At 35.6% G+C, this 23,572-nt stretch overlaps 1 pseudogene; it reads right to left on the bottom strand.

Annotated features, from left to right (window-relative positions):
* Positions 1-2,911: 2,911 nt before the first annotated feature.
* LOC143407904 (transcription factor Sp3 pseudogene) overlaps positions 2,912-23,572 on the bottom strand; it is a 49,688-nt pseudogene continuing 29,027 nt past the window's right edge.

Genomic DNA, 23,572 nt, shown 5'->3' with positions numbered 1-23,572 from the left:
ACCAAAAACCTGACTCAGTGACTAAAAAATGAATTAAGGAATACAACCCATCGAATTCAAACATTTTGCTAATAAGCAGATAACAATTTGTTGGTTTCATTTCTTGATTCTTTTTTTGCTTGGATTTTCAAACAATTACATACCTTTACTCATCATCCCTTTCACGCTTTGGAAATACTGAAATAGGTGTGAGATGTTTCTGCCCTTTGAATAGAAAGAAATTGATCCCAAGACTATGATGAAAATATTCATGGCAAAACATTAAGTGGAGAGAAATAATTCAGCATGCATTTTTTGTTTATATCAGGAAAGTAATGTTATTTGCAAGGTCTGGGAAAATGGTGTGTTATTACCTATTTTGTTTGAAGTTAATATTTATGATACGATCCCAGTTTAGAGAAAAAAAGCATTAGGCTGAGAGTCAGGCTTATTTTGGATCTGTTACCAATTGGCTCAATGATTATCAGCAAATTGGTTAATTTCTCTGCCGTTCATTTCTTCATTTCTGAAATGGCACAGATGTCTTAGAACAAGACAATCTGCAAACTCCCTTCCAATTGTAACATGGTATGATTGTCATCTCTATTATCCCTACATGGCAAAAAAGATTTATGCTGGACAATTTCTGTGTATTCATGATGAGATCTTCAGTGGTTTAAAAATTTCCTTTTGGTTTGATATTTGTGCTTTTGCTTTGTGCCTCCCTATTTTAAATTTAAAACTATTATTGATAGATTCACAAAATGAATGAAACTAGACCATGCTGAGCAGAAGGAAGACTGAAAAAAAGTGAATAGAGCAGAAAAATAGGAGAAATGTGTAGAAATTGAGAACATAGCTAACCAAGAGCAAAAGAAGAGAATGTTGAGAACCGTAGGCTCAAATTCTTCTGATGTAAGAGACATTTCTATTTGCTGTGACATTTTATCACTTTATTTGGAATTAAGTATATGGATAATTTTTTCAGACTATTTCTGTGTGTCAAAGTCCATGGGTCAGAGGTATTTGGCTAATCTCTTTCAATATGTACTTATTTTGTGCTTCTTTTTGATATCTGATTGTAATTTTTGTAGGCTCAGTTCATCCACCCATTTGTATTCAAATTTATCCTTAGCATATTCTTATAGTCATTCCTTTTAAGAATAATGATGAAAAACTCCTTACCTTCTGGGGCATACTTTTTTGCATCTCCTTCAACCTCCTTGACAAATTCATTTCCAGATCTTTTGCTGGTTTTGCTCGTCTTTGAAATGGACTTCTAAATGCTAGAATGCCGCAGGCTTCATAATGTCTTTTTCTTTATTGATCTTTGGGTGATCTCATCCAGTCTTCTTGTTTTCCATACCATCTTCATATGCTGAAAACTCTCAATTGTCAGAGTACCTCTACAGAGACCACCAAGGAAATTTGCTCATCAAGTGCATTAAGTTTATTGAACTGGATGACCAAGAGCGCTTCATCTCAACAGAGAGTCAGGAATCTCTAAAAAGGGGGAGGCTTAGGGAAGGGGTACATAGAGCTCTAAGGGCTGGAGTTAGTCCAATAGTAGTTGGATTGACTCACATTGAAGTGAGTAAGTGTGTCTGGGCAGGAATTGGTCAGGAATTGGTCAGTGTTAAGTGAGTTTCCCTTCCAATGCTACTTTGTCAGTGGCACTCTTGATCACCCACCGTACATACAATGGAACAACTTCACCTTGACGTTCTTTCACTGACACTGCTGGAGGATTCATGACATATTCCCATCACTTGACATGATCTATGTTGACCCATTTTTTAATTGTTACACTCCTTCCCCTGTCATGCAAGTGCTCTCCGAGGGCAGTGTTCTCATGCAGCACTCAGAACAAAGCCTAGTACGTTATCAGCGATCCAACATACACTTGTGAAAGAAGTGAGTAAGGGATACTCTTAATTAATGCTAGCTGTAATTACAACTTTGCCATTGAAGTCTCCAGTAATTAGCTATTTCAAGGATTGCATGTCAGTTGGTGCCTGCAGAGCTTCATCTGTCTGAGGACCAGTTTTCTTGTGTCCAGATCTCCTCTGTCACGTGATGATAGGTCAAGGGAAGTGTTCTGACACTGTGGTTAGTGGATTTGAGAGACATGACCCATTGTTTTCATTTCACTATCTTTTTGTTCTGTAAGACTCTATGAAAGGAAGCCAAAAGCATTTGTTTTTTGTTTTTCTAATTTCCCCCCCTTTTCATATCTCACTTGCCTCTTTCTCCCAGCTCATCTCCTTTTATCCTTTATGAGGGAAATTGTTAGGTTAACATTTACCTAACACACTGAAAAACAATTTGATCTAACTAATATAGTAGAAGAGAATGAATCATTGTTTTTAATTTCTGCCAAAGCTTTCCAGAACTTTCTCAAGGTTGTATTTCTACTTATATAAACATTCAGCTTTAGTATAGGTAAAAAGTGGAGTGTCTACCGGGAGTGCCAACTTGAGAATGGGCAGAATATGTGAAGATAGATTTCATTTTATGTGGTATCTTCACTTGTGATTTGTGCTGGATTCTGGCAGAATTTATTATAGATTTGGCAACTGACTAGAGCTTAGACTAACCAGGATTGAAGGGTTGAATTAGGATTTGGGATCTGGATATAAGAATACAGCCAGAATTGTACCTGAAGCTGTGAAGAAAACTAAGGAAGAAATCTTACTTTCATTTCATTCAGTGAATTTTCTTTTTTTTTTTTAATTTTTATTGAAGGCGGCTTTACCATTTTTAACACACTGTAGAGTATCATACAAAGTAAAGCATTTCAGTGTTATGTAAAACCATTACCACTGATCCAAATATTTTTGCACATGAATAAAAAGGTGTCTAAGAACTTAGGAATAACATTCTTATCACGACTCTATAAAAATAATCATGACGGATAAGTATTGCCTAATATTTACTCCATTGCCTCTTTGTGACCAAGCTGTAAGGGTATTTCAGTGTTGGTAAGGATATCTTGATTGCTGGTGGTGGTATTAACAGTTTCTATCTCCACAACAGAACCTTGTCGAATGTTTGCAAGGTTAAGTATTGTTTCTTCTGCAGTAATCCAAACATTGTTCAGCTCCCACAGATGCTAACACTGTACTGCTGGAATAAATAACATTTTTATTTTGATGTACTTTAATATACTTAGCAAGTGGTCACTTCTCATAAGGCATTTGAAACATGCTGGATGAACAAAATTCTTCTCATGTGTTCTCTGTGCCTTTGTAATTCATCACTTTGAGTAAATCTTTGACCATGGAATATTTTAGTTACACATAAAAGGTCACTCTCCAGAATGCCAATGCACATGTGCCTTCAGATGTGAGGTCTTCCCGTAGACTTTGCCATATCCTGGTACATGACAGATGTGTTGCTTCTTTTTCCCAGCATTGGTCCCTCTCCCATCACCTTCTTTACAGTTGGGATAGGTGCAAGCTACCCTCAGAAATATTTTTCTTTCTTGATGTTGTTGGTCCCTTCTTTACCTGCTCTCTTAAGTGTATTAGGTTATTGGTGTTCAACGAGGTGTCACTCTTCAGGATTAGGTTCTTCCTTGAGCCTACTATTGCAGGAATGTCAGCTCTCTGGATGTAGCTAGATTCTGGTGGAATCTATGGTTTATTATGACTGTGTATTTGGCAACTGAGTAGTGCTTAGACTAACCAGGATTGAAGCCAAAGCTCCACCTGCTGTGACTCGACCTAGCCCAAGTGTTTGAACAGGCATTGACATTATTATTTTTGGCAGTAGTATTCTGTATTTGCAAATTCTGCAAGTTCTGGACCCTTTGTACTTAACATGTTTGCCAAATTATCTGTCCAGGAATCACTATCTGTGCCTGTATTAAAAAGGCTTCAGGATTCAGTCTCAGGTAAAAATTTTGCAAAGCCTGTTATATTTTGACCACTAGCTTGCACACCGTGGCTTGTCTGTGATATAAATCTTTGTATAATTTGAGCATGATTGGTTGGCTGCTGAGACTCGAAGCTGTAGATGGTATACAATAAGCTGTGCTGCAGAAACCTGCATATTTTGTCTATGTCTCTTCAGAAACAGATAACTGGATAAAATTTCCCTAAGATCTGAAGAATGGACTTAGTGAAACTATTTGTGTCTTGTTGAAATGTACCTATACTGTTTATTGTAATAGGCAACTGTGATGAGGAATATATTGGCACAAATAAATCTCTATCAGTCTTAGTTTCATTAATATCAGGAGAAATCAGCATTAATCTTTTATGAATGTGTGAAGTATCCATAGCTTCTCCTGTGTTTATCAAGTGTCTATTAGCAATTAATCACTGCAGTCACTAAGAATTGACCAGTAGTCCCAAGAGTTTAGATCAACCCTATTGATGAGTACCGTGGTAATGGTTCCTGCAGACCAAGAGACACATTAGCAAGTACTTGAGTTTGATCACAAAAAGATGAACCAGCAGTTGCAACTCCTCAAACCTGAACTTGTCCATTCCACCATGAGATTCTGGATATTAACAGGAGGTATTCCCAGAGCAAGTAAGGTTTGATTAGAGCCACAAAATGATCTGAATTTGACTGCTGTCTTGACTTATACTCCATTATCTGAAGATCCTGTAAAATTATTCTGAAATTTCTGTCTGTTGACTGAATCTGTTGTGTTGGTTCATGTTGAACACTGGACACTGTGCCTTTTGATAAATCTGATCCCGGTGCAACTGAAAATGTTTGTTATTCTGGCAAAGTCTGAAGGGGAAGGACATAATATTCACTGTAAGTAGCAGCACTTGGAATCTATACTAGATTTATAACTTCATATTTTAGTTATAGAGTGTCTGATAAAACCTTCCATCTGTTTGGTGTTCCTCCCAATTTTACAGAAGCCAAATCACCTGTCACTCTAAGGGCTGTGGCTACACTAGCAGGTTCTTTTTTCTCATCTGCCAGTGAACTACGCACCTATACTCTGGTCTTGTTTTATTTTGCAATACTGGTTATTCTACCATTGAGACACAGTCTCAATCCTTAATTTTTTGAAATTGTTCAAATGACCCCAAACCTGAATCCTCCTACTTCAGTTTCCCAAGTAGCTAGGATTATAGGCAAGTGTCACCAGGCCCTACTGGCAGCACTTTCTGCAGGTAGTGGCCAGTAGAGCTAGCAGTGATGGCTGAGTGTCCTACGTGTGATCAGCCAATACATTTTTAAATCAGATAGACCTGGATTTGAGTGGTTATGACATTCATTGTCTGGATGAACTTGGAAAAGTTCATAAACTCTCTAATCCTCTATAAAATGCACCAGACATTTTTTAGTACTATTATGGGTATGTAATAAGAATTTGGTTAATATTACAAATATTAAATACTTAGATGACCCATTATCCCCTGATGTAAGAGTAAGCCTGCTATATAATGAACACTTTTCAATAATCATTCACTTTTTCTTTAGTATATACTTTTCCTTCTTATACATTCCATGGTATGATATAGCCTTTTAAAATTTTGATAGTGTTGATAGATTTTTAAATAGGAGATTAATATCATTTTACATCACAATAAAGAATATATATTTCATTACCCTGGAGCCAGCATTGGACACTTTTCTGATGTCTTTAATCTTTGCCAATCAGATAGTTGGAAAATAACAGCTCATTATTTTAAAATGTTTATATTTCTTTTTTTAATAGTCCTTAAATAGTCTTAATATATTTGATAATATTTTATTAGTATGAGAGCTGTTAAAATGTAACATTTTAGAAAAATCTATTTATTAAATATAAATACGCATAAATATATACAACATATATGTTCTAAGCGTTTTCTGTAAGATTGTTGGTCTGTTTTCTGCACTGCTTTTTTTTTTCTATAGAAGATGCATTATTAAATATATGCTGATATTTTGATGCAGTTTTCTACCTTTTGGAAGAATTAAACTTTTTGGAATTTTAAGCTCAGCCTGAGGAGAAGACTTGGTTTTCATCCCTTTATTACTGAAAGGATATATAGATCAATACAGCTGATATGTTTTCAAATTATAGATATGAGGTCCTTGGAGTCCTGCTGGGGCTCTGAGGTAGGTTACTTGACAGACATAACTTGGCAAATCTCACAGAAGTTTATGAGTGTGTTTTTCAGAATTTAAGATATGTCATTTTCTGATTCCATGCACATTCAGTCCAAAAGTATTTAGAAAACTCTTGACTGTAAGGAAACACACAAATTTGTACACATTGTTGATGATCTTGCTGCTTCCTCGTGAAACACTGTGGTTATATTAAATGAGATTCAAATGATGAAATGGTGTAGTCAAAGAAAGGTATCATGATCCTCACCACCAATTTCAGAAACAAAGATAAGAACTGAAATCTGCTGCCTAAAGTCTGATTCAAGTGAAATGGCATCTGTCTCTGCCATAGCTTTTACCTGTCATCTTTCATTGGCCAAGTGAAGATGCTGTAAATGAAAGTATTTGGGACCACTGCAATGATAGAGAATTTTTTAGAAACCATTTTTTTAATAGTCTGGTTGAACTTGCTCTAACCTGGCTGGTTTCTTGCTATCACTTTGTCCATCAAGGTATTTGACAAGATGGTACATTAGTTATTTAAAGTCGCTTGACACTGCCTTGTTAAACTTTTCTCATCACTGCCGTTCAAACTGTCTATTTCAAGTATGTCTATTGATATAAAATTCTGGAAGGCAACCTTATCTGCTTATTAAATTGGTCCCTAAAAACAATGTATATTTCCCCAAATTTCTATTAATATTTGAATACATTCTGCTTTCCATCTGACATTTTTCTCCAACATGAGAATTACTAAGCTTAAGTTAAGTCTTAAGTGTTTTCATGTGGCTCACAGATAGCCTTGGATTCTGATAACCTGCTTCAATGCACACTGCAAACTTGCAAAGAAAGCAAATCAAAGTAAACAATATTTCTCTTGTCAATTGAGATGCATAGAAAACCTTGACAATGGTTTCAGTGTACAAGGAAATAAAAATCACTGATATCATGACTAAGCAAAACCTACTAATAAGCAAGAACACTGAGTTTAATACTAATAAAAATTTCTCACTTGAAGTAGTTGTAGTTTACAATTTATTAAAGATAAACCATTGCCTTTTATTATCTACTCAAAATTTTATTATCTGTTCAATATACTGCATTAGGGGTTTGTGGTAAGAGTGGATATATTTTATAGTTTCATAAATTCTTCTGGTTTTATTTGTCAATATTTACTATTTTGAGATGTAATATTTTTATTAGCCTAGTGCAATTAGCTTTCAACAAAGTTCTTAAATTATAATCTGTGCTGCAATAAAAAAACTAAGATTTATTGTTGCTTTCTACTCTACTAAGTTTACTCAACATTTAAATTCATGACATCTACAAATTCTTTGAAGAAAATTATGTGATTCAGAACAATTTTTTGTCTTTGATATGTAATTTGCACCTGAGGGTTGTTTATATTTTTGAAATTTGAACAACTGTCTCTCAGACTTCACTAACTAGTTGTTATAGACTTGTATAGGAGGAAAAAAAATCATCTATGAAAATAACAGTGACATCAGGGGTCATCCAACTATGGCCTCTGGGTTAAATGCAGCCCAGTGCCTATTGTAAAGTTGTATGGGCACACAGTCAAACTCATTAGCTTTTGCATTTTCTTATGGCTGCTTTTATGCTACTTTGGAAGAGTTAAGTAGTTATGACAGACATCTATTGCCCACAAAATTAAATTCTATCCTATTTGGATCTGAAGAAAAATTTTGCTAGTCTCTGAGCTTGATTATTTTTTGAAGGCTGACTCACATGACCATCAAATATTTTATTTTTGATATACTGTCTTCTGTTTATTCAAAAACACACTCTATTTTTTTTAAATACACTATACTCACGTGATATAAAATTCAATAGAGAGTACAGTGAAAATTAAGCCTTTCTTCCATATACTTGTCTTTGAGTTCTCCCCCTGAAAGGCTACCATTTCATTTTAGAAATATTCTATATCAATTTTATATAATATGATTAGAATTCACATTTTTTACACTGATTAAACATTCTTTTCAGAATTTCACTATTTTTAAAAACTATGTATCTTACAGATTCACAATTGTACATGTAGAGGGGCATTTTATTTTTAGTTACTAATATTATTTCATTTCAAAAATTATAATTTAGGTAACACCTTATTAATGAACTTTATAACCAGTTTTGCTATTATAACATTTTTGGATAGGCTAGTATATGTTTCTGTGGACATGTGCAAATATATCTGTATAATAATTTCCTGATACTGATTTCTACACTTGAAAGATGTATATGCTTTAAATGTTTTTGGTTGTTGTTGCCAAACTCTCCTACACAGAGGGAGCACTAATTTACATCCCTAATTAGAAAGATGTAAGAATGCCTATTAACACATACATATACTAACATAGTGTTTTATTTGTTCTCAACCTTTGGCTATTGAGAAAAAAAAATGTATCTCATTGTTTCAGTCTGCTTTTCTGTCACTGTGACCAAGATGCTTGACAAGAACAACTTGGAGGAGGAAAGGTTTATTTAGGGTTTACTGTTTTGGAGGTCTCAGTTCTTAGACTGCAGACTCTATTGCTCTGGGCCCAAGGTGAGGAGCACATAATTTAGGGAAGGGCCCAGAGGAGAAAAGCTATTCAGCTGATGATTGGGTCTGGAATGAAGAAGGGGCAAGAAGGAGAGTGAGTGCCGCAGTCTCTGGCTGGGCACAAATCACGAGTCTCCACACAGCTTGTAGATTCAAACAGCAATTCTTTATTCCCGAACTCACACAGGCCGTCTACAAACACGTTCTGGGGAAATCCACGTTCTCTGCCCAAATCCACTCTCTGCCCAAATCCACTCCACATGGGCTTCTGTCTCCCAAAATATACTGTCTGACCCTAAGAACTCAAGAGGAACTCAGCAGCAGGATACGCCCTATTCTAAAGGGGGAACACCCTAATCTCCTATTATGCTAAACTGCCCTATTCTAAAGGGGGAACACCCTAATCTCCTATTATGCTAAACCGCCCTGGTCCTTGAGCAAGGTCACCTTTCAGAAGTCCATCCACAGACAGCATGGAAGTAAGCTGGCAAGGAGATTGTCTTACCTACTTGGCTGATGGCTCCCAGCATCTCCCCCCTTCTGATTAATTAAACAACAAGTAATATGGCTTAAGGACCGTGCCTGGTAGGTTGTCCAGTTCAACATATGGCCCTTACCCGTCATTGGAAAACTGACCTTTAGGCGTCAGCCTCCTGTCTTAGGTTGATACCACTGCAACTGGATCATACCCGTCACTGACTACCGGTCCAGCATACAGCCATACTTGTGGATAGGTCTATGCACCAGTGGGGGGGTGAGGTTCTTTGCCTCACCTCTGTTGGCCCCCAAATTTGGCCTTGGTGCCAGTGGGGGAGTGAGGTTAATGTGGCTTAAGGACCGCGCCTGGTAGGTTGTCCAATTCAACATATGGTTCTTACCCGTCATCGGAAAACTGACCTTTAGGCAACTGACCTTTAGGCGTCAGCCTCCTGTCTTAGGTTGATACCACTGCAATTGGATCATACCCGTCACTGACTGCCGGTCCAGCATATAGCCATTGGCCCCCAAATTTAGACCATCACTAGCAGAAGGGAGGAGGATACAGAAATGCCACGACACCAAGCCAATTGACAGTTCCTTTGGAAAAATTGCATCATTGGTGACACCATCAGCAAAGATCACTGGTGACACCATCAGCAAAGATATGCCAGCATTACCACAATTTGCTGCACTAAACGTAGTTACATAGTCCAGGCAAGTTCTGCAAGCAGTTCAAAGTGAAGGAATCTATCAATATGTCCGTCTCCTCCCAAAGTCCATTGCCTCCCAAAGTAAGTTGGCTCCTTGATTGAGCATACTTGTTGAGTTATATTCATTGGGATGAAGATAGGAATTCTGGCAATGATGCTAAAAAGACATTATCCTGAAAAGAATTATTAAATATAATGAAAAGGAAAGGTGAAAGTAAACAAACAGATCTGTTAACCTCCTTAAAAAGCAATCCTTAACAGCTGTTTACCTGATTTAAATTAAGCCATTTAAATCACGTGAATAAAAAAAAATAATTCGGATCCATTTTCTCATGAGCGCTCCTCATATATGAAATACGCACACACAGACATACAACACAAAACACAAATGTGCAAACAAACGTACAACACATAAGATAATAATAAAGGCCTTGTAGCTTTACCTAGGTGAAATCTCCATTGCAATGTTTAAAAACTCCACAGTCAAAAAATAAAACTGATCAAAAAAAAAAAAAATTAACCTAGGTTTGTATGAGCTCAAAAAATAAAAATAGAGCCTTATGATGTGGAAAAATGCAATAATAAAATAGATATTGAAAAAAGCATCCTGGTTAATCACAGTCGCAGATGTAAGAATGGCCAAGCTGGAGTTCTGGATATCAGCTGTTATGGATTTGAGTCAAATTATCTTCTTTTTGATCTGTAGAAATCGTTTTGGTTAGTCTTTCTGGAATCCAAATCGGCTGCTGTTCTCCCTGTGGAAACACGCAAACAGAGCCCCGACTCCAGACAATTACTGGGTCAGGACCTTTCCATTGTCCTGTTAGAATATCTTTCCAAAGAACTTTAGGCTTATGCACATTTTTTGGATACATATGCCTTTCCGCAGCACTAAGTCCTGATGAATCCAAATTTAAAAAGTTTAGAGTAAAAAGGGTTATTTTAAGTTTATCTTTGGGGGATATATACCCCTTTCCAATTCCCTCTTTTTGCTTTAATAAGCACGTTTTAATTCTATCTTGAATGTCTGTATCTAATAATTGTCTTAGCTTTTTGTATTTTTAATTTGAAATACCTTTACTTGACATTTTTAACCATTTTCTAATTCTTGTCTTCCTACATCTTTTCTAACTTTTTTCTTTTTAACTTTCTATACTTCTGTCTTTAAAGTTTTTCACTTCAAATTTTTAATCTTCTTTATCTAAATATCTTTTATCCTATTATCTTCCCATTATCCTGGGTTTTTTTTTTTTTTTCCTCCGTCATGAAGGCATCTTAACCACCTTCAATTTAACCTTTTAAAGCCTTTTAATGATCATCTATACTGTACTTTTAAATGTACTTTTTCACTACCTACCTACAGCTTCACTATTTTAAACGAGGCTTAGATTCTGTTTAAATCGCTTAATGTTAGTTTACATGGCTGCCCTTCAACCAAAGGCCTTTTTTACTCCATTAAGAAGCTTTGTCTCAATCTGCCATGTACAAATACCTTTTTTTTCTTTCTTCCTTTCTCAAACTTTTAAAGTAAGTCTAGTTTCCTCAAAATCTTTTTAAATGGCATTTTATAACTTTTTACTTTACCACACAGAGATTATCTCATCTAGAAACATTTCTTTTTCTTTTAACCTTCCATATTAAAATATATTTTCACATCTTCAATCTTAATATCTCTTTTCTAGCCGTTAACCCTTTTTATAAATTCACATTCTGAAATAACCCTTATAAAATTTTTGATCTAGACAAATTACTCCACTTTAATAAGATGAAATACTTTCATGTTTTGTTTTTATGGTACTATAATACTATAATTAAAACCCAACTGAAACTTCTTATACTCTTTGTATATAAATTACACCTGATAGAATCTTAACTCTTAGTAACCTTGTTTTAGCAAAGACACAGACCAAAGCAATATTAAACCTTTTTCCATTCACCAATTTATGAAAACACACATAATGATTAAATATATTACCTTATGGAACTTAATAAGTAAAGAGTACTTGATTTTATATTTAGTGGTTGATATTTTAACACTTTAGCTTTGTAAATTAATTAGAACTTTGTAGAAACCAAGATCTTAGACAAATGTAGTAAACAGAATTAGCCATCTATTTCTTGAAGAAAAATCCTTCTACAGGATACCATGATGGTCCAATTGATATATTTAATAACTCGTCTTTAAAAAGCCATGGGCTACATCTTTGTATTGTATCAACATATGCCCTAGCTGTTCTTGGTCTTACTGGGGTGCCTTTTTTCTCTAACAATTTCTCTTCCTCGGAGGTGAACAACTTCAAACTTTGAGTCAACCATTTTCCCCAGTTTGCCTGAGAAAGTTCTAGGAACAGGCAACTTGAAATAAAAACAAAATAAATTAGAACAAGAACGCATTGTTTTTTGAAATGCTCATCCATTCTTTCACTCTTCCTCAGGTGCGAACAATTTCACTTACCCACAAGCTTCAGGTGTTCCGCGTACGAGCCACCAAAAGTGAGAACACCAGGGAGAAGGAATTGCAAGGCAGATATACACTTGCAGGACATGTTCCCCAGTGACCCACCTCCCAGTGGATGTTTGAAACCACAGATAGTATTGAAACTATGTATGCTGTGCTTTTTTTTTTTTTTTCTCCAACCATGCCTTCTCACCTGTCTATAGTTACAACCTAGCCATTCAAACTAGGATGGACAGATTAGATTCTACCTCTAATAATCTAATTATCTCAACTCTGAATATTCCTGCATTAAAATGAGCTTTTGGAGAACACCTCATATGCAAACTACAACATTATTTTGGTTTTAATGTATGCATATCTTGTTATGAATGAGATTTATCATATTTTATTTATTTACTTATTGTCATGCTGGGGATTGAACCCAGAACCTTGTGCATGACCCCAAACCACTAGCATTAATTAATATATTATAAGACATACATATATATATATATATATATATATATATATATATATGTATATATTAGTCACCTTTATCTGCAGGGAATATGTTCCAGGACTCCTAGTGCATGTTTGAAACCACAGATAGTACTGAAACTACGTATGCTATGCTGTTTACTAAGCATACAACCTATAATTAAGTTTAATTTATAAACTAGTCACAGTGAAAGATAAACAATAATGAATAACATTAAAATAGAGCGACTACAAGAATATACTATGAAAAATCTTATTTAAAACTTAAGAATTGGGCTGGGATTGTGGCTCAGTGGCAGAGTGCCTGCCTTGCATATGTGAGGCTCTGGGTTCGATTCTCAGCACCACATAAAAATGAATAAACAAAATAAAGATATTGTGTCCATGTATAACTAAAAAAAAATTTTACAAAAGCTTAAGAATTGTTTGTTTCTAGAACTTTTCATTTAGCATTTTCTGACCATTGTTGCCTGCGGGTCAGTCAAACTGAAAAGTGAAATCAAGGATTGGGTGGTGGTGGGGAGAAACATTGTGTTACCTTTCTTGCGACTCGTTAGTTTATGCTACTGAATGTATTAGAATCAAGGAGATATATGTCCTGTTACCAGCCCCTTTCTCTCCCTCAGCTTTAACAAACAAATGCATGCTTGCTCCTAGAAGTAGGTGGGTTAGCTATTTTCATCTCTATCACTTTAAGTGGACTATTTTTGAGCTTCAGAACTGGGGGAGTGTTATGTTTAATTTCCTGTCATAATTTTGTTCTTGTATAAAATACATAACCTTTCTTTTGGGGACATGCAATTTAATATATTCCTATCCACAATTATTAGAAAAGAGAGGATAGCTTTCAATAAATGACAGCAAATTTAAACATTTTTATCATAGAACTATTTCTTTGGACAAATATCTTATGCACATATCTAAATATATGAAACAAATTTGTTTTTAAAATGGATTTTAGAAGAAACTACTTAAGATCTTGTCAAGTTGAATACCATAAACTCCTTATCACCTCTAAAAAGCTCAAATAAATCCTTAGAGGAGGATTAGGGCTCCACTGTAAGCCATGAGGAGATTTTCACCATAACTAGCCATGGTAAGACTTTGGTGAGTGACTCTATTAACTCCAGATTGAGTTTGACATCTAGGAAGACCATGTATCTTACCCTAATTACTAGGAAAAATACTCAAGCTTTTTAGACCTGAGATAACTTACTGATTATAAGCAGGTTATGCTGACTAATTTGGTCAGAAATACTGTGCTCAGACATACCAATGTAAAACTAAACATTTGCTGCAGTATCTGCACATTAGTTTTAATCATTCAATTATACAGATGTATAATTTGCATCCCATTTATCCTGAAGGATTCATCATGGACACTACTTAAAATTGGACTATGTAGAGTTGGGTCTAATGGTACAAGGGTGGGTCTTTAACTGGGGAAGGTTTTCTGCAGGCTCAGAAGCTTTAAGGTGAATGTGATACTTCTTTTCAGAGTCTCAATTTTTCTTGGAAAAAAATGTTAAATGTATTATAAAGGTATATATTTAAGTATATTATAAAGGTATATATGTTATATGTATTATAAAGGTAAATTTAATTAATGTAAAATTGCATATTGCATGTGTATTATATATGTGTCTACACATGACCTACTTATACCACTTAACATTTTTCCATACATACATATATATGTATATAGATGTACCTGTATATATACACATATATGTATACATATGTACTATATGTGTATATATATGAGAAAATACTGGAATTCTTCCATATATATATACACACATATATAACTGGAAAAATGTTAACTGGTGTATCTAGGTCATGAATTCTCATCTGGACCAGTGTTTCCTTTAATAAAAGTGGATAATCATTCTTGAGAGACATATAAAATATAGGTATGCATAGAGTACACAAGCAGATATACAGTATATCTACAGTCATAAAATTTTATTGGATGGGGATTGGCAATTAGGAAACAGTTTTGTTAAAATTCTTCTTAGGATGGCAGTATTAAAAAAGAGTTTGAAAACAAATAGTGAAGGGTATATTCATGATTATTGTACTATTCTGGTAACTTTTCTGAGGGATTGAAATGGTAGGCCCTGGTTCTAATAAAAAAATTATTTCCACTTGTTTCTTCCTTGGATAGTATTGGATAGTATCAAATAATCTAGGTGTAATTTACACATGTGTAAACATTTTAAAACTGGCTTTATTATAAGCCAAACAGCAAACTCCTTTTGGACCAATCTGGTTGCTGGTTGCTTTGATGGCCTAGAGAGACAAATAAGGACAGAGGAGCAAAAGTGTGAAATTACAAGATGGGTGCCATGACAGGCAACCTAGTACATACCTGCAGTGGAGCCCAGACAACCTGAACCATGCATTCTGGCTGATGGAATAAAGGAATGAAAAGACATGAGCACCACCATTTTTTTTCCCCGAAATCAGTTTTTCTTCTCTTAAGTCATGTGTTTTAACTTTTGATTTTACACTGAAAAAATTATTTTCTATAGATTAATTCAACTTCTTGCACCAATGGTTACCCACATATGTATGTTATGTTAAACATGTATGATTATGCCAAAGGTCTTCTTCATCCTATGATGTTTTTTTGTTTGATATAGTTGTAGCCTAAATTCTTTATTTGTGAGTGAGTTTGTGTGTGTGTGTGTGTGTTTGTGTGTGTGTGTGTGTGTACGTGTGTGTTGTGGTTTTTAAAGCAACCTTTGTTCACTTCCTTAAAGTATAATTTAAAAAAATTTTTCAGTTGGTAGTAACATTTGGGGATGAAAAGGAAACACTTCAGAGTATACTTGAAAAGTTATTAAAAATAAAACAGATAATGAGAGTAAACTCATGGCAATAGGAGATCAGCAAGGGTGAATCAGACCTGGCATCATTCCTGAAAGTCCTCAAAATCAGCTCTAAAGTGGTAAGTGTGTTAGCAATCAGCTACCCGTAACTGCAGAATAAAGATGTCAGATAAAGAGGAGTGTATTTTAAAATTCAAGTATGAAATTGTCATCACAGAAACACAAATGAGCCCAATCTATGTATCTACATTACATTTGTAAAAATGTATCAAATATATGGGTCTATTACATTTTCAGTGACATTTGCAAATCACAAAAAATTTGGAAGGAAAATCTTAGAAAAAGAGGAATATCTTGGCCAGAAAGAATATCAAAGAAAGTCCAAATAGTGGAATAAAGGTATTTTTAAAATCCTATAGTCAGTTTTAGTATCACCTTAAAAGGTATCTCTCCTGTGATAGGAATCACTGTGTGATAGAAATGGCTGAATCTATTTTGGATCAAAACCAGGCAGCCAAACTAAAAAAAAAGTTCCCTTACAAAGTACCACCTATTCTAGTGTGTGGAAAAGGCATGCTTTCAACACTGATTGAGAGACTCAGGCTCAGCTGGTTGGATAAAAGCAAGGATAATAATAGTTTGGCTTATTTTTAAAATTTGGCTGTGTTTGCTGTATTTATCATGAAACTTCTGAAGAAAGGTTATTTTGTAAAGTGCTTTGTAGATAATAAATTTTCGGTAAGGGGAGTTTAATAAAATTATCCAGGCATGTGCACAGATAGGCCAAATTTATTAAGGAAAAGAATGCATCAGGAACTCTGAATACACTGATAGCAACCTCAGTCTGCCTTCTGTACTTTTCACTATGAACCAAATTGATGGGTGGATGAAAGGATGAAAATTACATTTTGGGAAAAAAAGTTATTTGATTGCTGAACTTTTGGGCAACTTTATAAATTTAAAGCTACTCCCCCCGCCCACCAGTGGAAAAGAAAATGTAAGCCAAAGTCTGAAGAAAAGATGACTAAAATGAATGAATCTACTACTTAATTTAATGTGGCTGAAAATATCAAGAGCAACTGTTAAAAAAGTTTTTCTGCAAGAATAAAAGAAGTTTAAGAGTTAGACGCAGACAGTTAATTATGGGAACTATGAGTTATTTGAGATCCCAGAGTTGCAGTGAAAATTAATGGAGTTAATGAATACAAAATTAGATGCCCAACTCAAAGCAGGCATTCAAAAAAGATAGGTTGTTCCTCTTATACATGTTGAAAAATAAAGCATTAGTGAAATAAGAAACATAATTATTCACCTTCAGTGAAAATATCATAGCATGAGTATCTCCCCCACCCCAGGTAAAAGAACATCCAGTAGATCTGAGTGACCTGGCTCCTTGGTAGCTAAAAAGATAAAAATTTCCATTACTGGTAGCTAAAAAGTTGTATGCTGTATAGATAGTGGCATGCTAGAACCATCTTTTCTTGACTTGCAAGAATCAATTGTAAAGTTTTCAGAAATTTTTGTAAGCTGGTTGGTATCACATTGGCAGACTGAAATATGTCATGATGGGAATCTTTATACCTTGGAAATGAGTAAGCTGTATAACTCAGGGTTTTTTTTTCTATTGTATAGAACTGGTTGCTAAAATTTTGCTAGTTTACTACATACATATAGCCTCTTGGGCAAATTCTAGACTGCTCAGATTTAGCATCTAGCAGTTAAAAAGCAGGTTATTACTTTTATTCTTATATTTATAAATAAGAGTTTTAAAAAATATAATATCAAGTAGGAGAAAATAAACCAGATACTAAATCTGACGTACGGTGCCTCTTTCAACAATTTAGCCCACTTAAAATGACTTCATAAATGTAATATTATTTTTCCTGCTAACAAATTATTTAAAATGTGTAAGTTTTTAATTCAAAGAAGTGTGTATTAATTACAGTGTGAGAGCTAAATATTCATATGTATACCTAAGCTAAAATGAAGTATTTCAAAAAATGTTTTGAATTATAAGTGGATCGATAGTAGTTTTACCTTTTCAACTGTTGAAAAGGCATGCTTATTCTGTTTGGCCACTAAATATTTTTTCAACTAAATCTTTAAGAAGAGTAGATGTGCACTGAATAAACACACCTCTAAAATTCAAGTTTGTAAGAATGTGACATGAAGGAAACTTTTGTTTTAATGCATACCCTGCCTCACCTCAAATAGCCTTCTTTGTGAGGTTTCTTATTAGTTTCCTATTGTTGCTATAACAAATTGCCATAAAATCAGTGGTTTTTCTTACAGTATAAAGTTCTAAAGTTCAAAACCAGCTTCACTGGACTAAACTCAAGGTGTTGCCAGGTCTCCACTCCTTCTGGAAACTCCAGGGGACAATCAATTGTCTTGCTAATTATAGAGGTCATCTGCATTCTTAGACTCTTACTCCATGTTGAAAGTCAGCAGTGTAGCGCTGACATAACACAATTAGAATTTGGTGAGTTACTCTAGTGTCACAGCATTAGCACAAGGGTCACATTCCTCATCAAACTTTGCACACTCATACCCTCACATAACATGTATAAATGTTATGCTCCAATTCGGGACCCCCAAAAGACCACCAGAGACCAAGATCCATGTAAGCAGCAAAGAGGTGTTTATTGAGAGCTAGCTCAGTCCTCCGCGCACACACAGCAACTGGTGATGCTGAGAGGCCCCAAGCCCAGGGTTTGCAGCAGTTTTATACACTCTTTGGGGAAGGCAGGGACTTCACATACATCATAGCCTCTCTTAGCAAATAATCACACATAGTGGGAAAATCATAAAACAACTCTAAAACATGATTAGCACATTCACTGGCGGGAACAAATTGGGTAAGGCTGATTGGCTAGTACAAGAGGGGGATGGCTTAAGCCAAGAGGGGAGTACGTGCTGAACTACATGGTTTCCCAACATATTATCAACCACCATAAACTACTGGGAGGGTCATCTGGCATCCCGGGTATTTCCCTGCCTCATGCTGATTGGTGGCTGCTAGGGGCTGCTATGGATCTCCACCTAGCCTGACTGAGTCAGGGACACCTGGTGCAGCAGATCTCTCCTGTTATTTGTAGATAAACAACTCAGCAGGGTGGGTATGTGCCTAGGAGTGCTCTGTGGGTCTTTCCAAGGACAAAGGTCAGGCCCCCTTCCTTGGACAAGCTTTGCTCTGAGGTAGAGGCTGGCTTTTCATAAATTGTCAGGTTTCTTCAGAGAAATAGAACAAATAACACACACACACACACACACACACACACACACACATAAGCATATACAACACACACAACAAAATATATTTATTATGGAAGTTGACTCATATAATTAAAGGTGATAGGGTAAGTCCTGGATCAAGTTCAAAGGCCTGAAAGCTAGAGGCACCCAAAGAAAGGATGAAACAGAAGGTCGAACAGAGAAGGTCAATTCTGTCCTTCCTCAGCTTTTTTGTTCTACTCAGGCCCTCAATGGATTGGATGTTCACCCACATTGGTGAGGACAATGTTCTTTACTCACATAACCTATTCAAATATCTTCCAGAAGTGATAATGTTTAATTTATGCCAGTCAAGGGAAACACCATGACAGAATGATGTGTCACTGAGGAAGATTGGAAGAACAATTCACACACAGTAGGTAGGGAAGAACACAATGAGGATGTGACATTCACACCAAGTTATGGATGATAGGAAGGAACTAGTCTTTTTAAAATCTTGGGGCAGAGAATTGCAAGCAGTGTAACTGTGAAAAGTCCTAGGCAGGAATGAAATAGATGTTATTAAAGACGACCAGGGTGGCTGAAGACAGAGAAGATCAGATTGCTGGATCATAGGCGTTGGCAAGCTCCTTGTACTTAAAGGATTGTTTTTATCAGGGAGGTGTAAGTGACTGGAGGATATTAAGTGGAGGATGACTTGACTGTATTTGCATTTTGGAAAGATGTCTTTAGTTGATATACAGAGAATTAACTCTGTGGTGTGTGTGTGTGTGTGTGTGTGTGTGTGTGTGTGCACGTGCACACGTGCATGAATGTGTAGGGGTGCTCAAAAATGAAAGCTGTAAAGTTAGCAAGGAGGCTATTGTAGGAATCCTAGGAAAAATGAAAAGTGGGTTGGACCAGGGTGGCATCAATGGGGAGGGAAAGAAATAGATCTGGTTATTATTCAGAGCCAAAATTGCAAGAACTTAGGTGTATATGTGTGTGTGTATGTGTGTGTGTATGCGTGTGTGTGTGTGTGTGTGTGTATGTGCGTGCACGTGTGGGTATGGGAGGGTAGGGACACAACTCAAGGAGGGGCAGTGAGACTGAAATTACAGAATTTTACTAGGTTTTTGGTGTCATGAATTGGGTGAACCATGTGAAATGAAAATGACTAGAGAAAGACTAGATGTGGTGTGTGTGAGAATGTGTGTCTGTATGGAGGTGTATGTCAATATTTTTCACTTGAGTATGTTACATTTGAGGAATGTATTAAACATTCAGAAGGAAATGTAATCAGTTGTATATATAGATTTTTGGAGCTTGGTGGTAAGGCCAGGCATAGAGATCTGTATGTAGAAATATTTGACATAGAGCAGGTATACAAAGTCATGGCACTGGGTAGGATAATTTCTGGAGAAACCATGCATAGAGCATGCTCACATGTTATGATCATTTTCTAACCAGAGAGAAACAGGATTGGGCTTAGGGTTTAGGCTGAGACAGTTAAAAGAATTCCCTAAGGTGCTAAAAGGAAGTTCCTTAAATTACTCAATCTAACCAAGTTTACAAAAGTTTTAATGACAAAATTATATTTTGTTTTCAATTGGGCACTTCTCCTGTATCTTTGAAAGTATAGAATTCATGGTGAACTGTAATGGAAAGCTGTGATTATCAAATTTTCAAAACCGTGGCCACATGGGAGTTTCAAAAAATCCTTAGTGCCCTTAGCTTATAAACTATTACTTTCTAGTGGATTCTATCTTTGTGAAAAAAAATCACTGGAGAGAAAGAAAATAAATTGTAGTAAATATGTTGCTAGCAACATATATGAAGCATTTCTTTACTTTAATACTATTTTATTTTACAGAAAAATTCTCTGTATACTTGAATACAATCTGTAATCTTGATATAAGTCAGTAAGTTGAAAATTAAAAGTCCTCTAGGAAACAAATTGCTTTTATAAAATTCTAGCTTTTTACTAGTAAGTGGTACAAACAGTTTTTATTTAAAGTTATGAAAGTGACTGTCACTTATGTGTTAAGTACCTAAAATGGGATTTAAGATTTTCACTAAGGAAATCTCTCATCTAGGGAAGGGCATTGGGCTTCCCAGCCTGCATTAGGTTGTTGTGCAGAACCACATTCCTTCCTTATATTGTAGGGTTCATAGGAAAACTTTCTTTTGTAATGCTTGCCCTCTGGACAAATGTTAACTTGTAATGAGAATGTCTTCTTTTGGCCTCATAATCATTTGTAAGATATTTGAAGTTGTCCATTCTATATTATAAGCATGAAGTTGCAAATTTGTTTTAATGCTGTGCATAAATGATAAGGCTTTGGTTGGTTTTTGTGGAGTGCTTTGAGTTTTATAGTTTACATGGACATAGACCTTGACTCCCTGGTCTCCTAAAACTTGTTTTTCTGGGTATCCCAGTTTGTCAAAACTCTTATTTCCTCTGTTGATGTAGGACTCATGGAAGGGTTTCCTGTTCTCTGAAGCTACGAGGATGATGTCCACCCCTTACCCATGTGCCATCCATGTGTACAATGCTCCGTCCAGGTCATTCTGGGATTTGAAATTTCTTTCTCTTTCTCTGTGAAAAAGGTTGAAGAGATAAAGTGCTTAAATGTTTAAGGTAACTGGCATTGAAATTTTCTTTTTACCAAAATGTCTGGTAAATATGTATTTTTATACAGTTTCTGCTTTATGAAAAAAAATAGTTCTTAGTTTCAACTTTGTAACATAGAAAATTTGGCTTAAAATAGGTCAAGTCATTGCCCAAACAGGGGTTGAGCTTTCTAAACAAAACCCTATACAGAAAATTAAAGAGTGAGTAATTTACATTCCAAAGGGGGTCGGGGGGAGAGAACACAGAGACCAAAGTTACAAATGAACAAATAAAACTTTCAATGTTTTCAGTATTCATTAAAATTAACGTGGGCGAAATAAGTGAAGCAAGTAATGAGGCAATGAAGTAATTTTAACACAGTAAGTGAGTAAGAACTAAAACTGACCCATTTTCAGTACCTTATTTTGGTTCCTAGAAATTTATAGGGTTTCCTTTATGCTTGAGTTTATATTTTTCATGATACTGGGAACCAAAACCAGGAGCACTTTGCCACTGAGCTACATCCCCAGTCCTTTTAATTTTATTTTGAGACAAAATCTTACTAAGTTGACCAGTTACCTTGAACTTGGAATCCTCTTTCCTCAGTTGCCTGAGTCACTGGGATTATAGGCATGTGCTACTGTACCCAGCTTCTATGTGATTTTACTATGATGCTTATTAGTGAATTCTCATATATTGTAGAAAATATGTATATTTAGAGGCATGTGTGTATGTGTGTGTGTGTGTGTGTGTGTGTGTGTGTGTGTGTCTTGCTCCATTAATTCTTCTCATTATGGATTTTTGATTCAATTTTTAATTTCAGTATCTTGGGCTCTTTAATGATTTCAGATATCAATTAAAAATTGATGTTGAAGATGGGAAAAAACTTAGAGATTTTAATTTGTTTGACATTGTTGGGACATTCAAAATCCTCTAGTGAAAACATAGTCTTAATTCTGTTCATGGTCATTTCAAGCTAACCTATAAAACTTTTCATTTCTTTTTCTTTAACAGGGATCAGCTCATTCATTCCAGGGTGGGTGTTTCAGAGCTTTGCAGGCCTTCAGAGAAAAATCCTTTCGTCTTATTCTCTCTTTCTTTTCCCTTCTAGCCCCTCGTTCCTGAATGTCTTCAATTATCTCCAAAAGAAGAATGAAACTTTGGGTCCTGGAGTAAAAGTTTACAAGCTTAAGAAAAATTTATACACAGAAATAATCCTATTTATATAATATTTTGTAGTTGAAGAGAGATATAAAGGGCTTTGGAGTTCAAAAGACTTAGATTGGAGGAATGACTGTGTCCTTGGGAAATTGATTTCTTAGTCCTCCAGTTTCTTTGAACAGTACACACATAAAATGAGTTAATACATAAAGAATTCTGAACAAACTGCCTGACATATTATGTTTAATAAGCTACTACTAATAATTTCTATAAATATTATTACAGGTATATGAGAATTTAAGTGATGTTTGGTTTGGGTATGAGGTATACTCCAAAAGCTCCTATTAATGTAGGAATATTTGAGGTGAAATAATTACATTATGGGAGTTGTAACCTAACTGGTCCATCCTAGTTTGAATGGACTAACTGGGTTTAACTGCAGGCCAGTGGAACATGGTTGGAGAAGGTGGCTCAATGGGAGTGTGCCCTGGAAGGGCTCATCTTTCTTGTGGCCCCTTCTGCTCTTTATTTCTTAGCTTCCATGAGCTGAGCATTTTACCTCTGCCACATACTTCTACCATGATGAATCACCTCACTGTGGGCCCAGAGCCTTGGAGTTGGCTATACATGGACTGAACCTCTGAAACTGTGAACCAAAATAAACATTTCCTCCTCTAAGTTGTTCTTGTTGGGTATTTTGGTCACAGTGAGGAAAAGTGAACTAACACAGTAAACATTTAGAAAGATACACTTTCTTTTGCAATGAGTCACTTTTGTATCATGAAATTTCTGTTAATGAAATTCTAGGCACTATCACCTTATGTCAGACCAGTTATCAAGACTTTAGTATAAAGTGGTCATTGTGGTAAGTGACTTGCCACTATGGTCACTAACAATATGAGTATGCAGTTGAAGAATTTTAAATGATCAATGTGTGGTGGGGACAAGAGGCAATTCAAGGGAACAACGTTACTGAATTGGCAAAAAAAGTGGGAAAAGAGCATTTCTTCTAAGTTG

Source organism: Callospermophilus lateralis, chromosome 10, assembly GCF_048772815.1.
Source record: "Callospermophilus lateralis isolate mCalLat2 chromosome 10, mCalLat2.hap1, whole genome shotgun sequence".
Lineage (NCBI taxonomy): Eukaryota > Metazoa > Chordata > Mammalia > Rodentia > Sciuridae > Callospermophilus > Callospermophilus lateralis.
Note: the sequence above shows the minus strand (reverse complement) of the source record. Positions and strands in the feature narration are given on the sequence as shown.